General features: G+C 44.9%; 1 long non-coding RNA gene across 1 annotated transcript; it reads right to left on the bottom strand.

The window, feature by feature from the left end:
• Positions 1–295: 295 nt before the first annotated feature.
• LOC127748922 (uncharacterized) lies at positions 296–1,198 on the bottom strand. The gene is made up of 2 exons (XR_008010849.1): positions 659–1,198; positions 296–403 (listed from the first exon to the last, which is right to left on the bottom strand). It is a non-coding gene; the product is annotated as an uncharacterized LOC127748922 (long non-coding RNA).
• Positions 1,199–1,281: the final 83 nt, after the last annotated feature.

The following is a 1,281-nucleotide window of genomic DNA, read 5'->3' as shown; positions in this document are numbered from 1 at the left end:
GTTGTATGCTGAGTTTGCGTCACAGCAGAGAAATGGCCCTTCTTTCTCATGATCACAGGAATGAATCTGGTAAGTTTTGACTTTTAATGTCATTATGTTAGAAAATACCAGTACATTATGGTGGTCATGTTAGGTAAAAGATTATTTTGGTATTGTTTCTATTTTGGGGCTTTCTTGTACTTTCTTTACTGCTTGTATGCTCACTCCATATATATGGCTTATTACTTGATCCTAAAATATGTAGTTGTGTGTTGATTTATTGGAGGGAAGTGGAGGTAAATCATCAGAGTGTCTCTTACAGTAATGCTACTATTTATTTCATTTGTATGGTACAGTCTTAGTAAAGTAGGAAGTGATGCTGGTTCTTGTCCAAAGGGATATGCCTGGACTGGATGCTGGCCACCTGTAACATAGAAGTTCATTCAATGAGTTGGCGTCACAGTGATACATATGGTCCAGAACATGTTTGTGTTGAACTCTGAGAATTTGAATTTAACTTAGATTTTTATCATTCTTTTTCAGGTATTCAGATTCGCTCCAAGTCACCAGCAGAAACAAGCCGGCTTCTTGAGGAAGACTTACTCTTATAATGTAAATTATTTGAAACAATAAAGAATAAAAAATGACTACATCTGACATTTTACTTAATTTCATACACCTAGTTAGCTAGAAGCTGTGGTAACTGTGGATGTAGTAGCAGACAGCCACCACTACCGCAGTGACGTCACAGACGTCTCTGATGCAGCTGGCGTGGAGGCAGCAGTAGGTTTACCACTACTACTACCCCCACAGCCCCCGCAGCAGCGGCGGCAGCCCGCTACTACCTCCACAGCAGCCGCAGCCGAGAGGAGGGCAGGGGGAGGGAAGGTTTTCTTTGGACGGCTTAGGGTCACGTCCAACCCGCCTCATTAACGCCGTGAGGTCACGCGTTGCACGTACAGTCCCCATGCAAGGGGTCCGCTGACTCCACAGCGTTGAGCGGAACGGCTCCGCTAGACCCTTCCACAATGTGGGTGATGGGTGAATTTACAGGGGGGGGGGGGCAAAAAATAGCTGGACCAACGGTTATCACTGTGACGCCAACTCAACTTAAATCTGATGATTCCACAAGCTGCACGGCTGATGTCCAGGACAGGTACACCTCCAGGCCGATATCTTCCTGCAACAAACCAAACAGGCAGTTTTAGTCGAAGAAACAGGATGTGAAGAAGTCAAAAGACACGCAATTTCGACAGAGAAGGTAAAAGGTGACTCTCCCAGACAAATCCCAACCATTTCCAG

This window comes from Frankliniella occidentalis, unplaced genomic scaffold (genome assembly GCF_000697945.3).
Source record: "Frankliniella occidentalis isolate FOCC.00 unplaced genomic scaffold, Focc_3.1 Scaffold20, whole genome shotgun sequence".
Taxonomy (NCBI): Eukaryota; Metazoa; Arthropoda; class Insecta; order Thysanoptera; family Thripidae; genus Frankliniella; species Frankliniella occidentalis.
The sequence above is the reverse complement of the archived record's forward strand: the minus strand, read 5'-3'. Positions and strand labels throughout refer to the sequence as shown.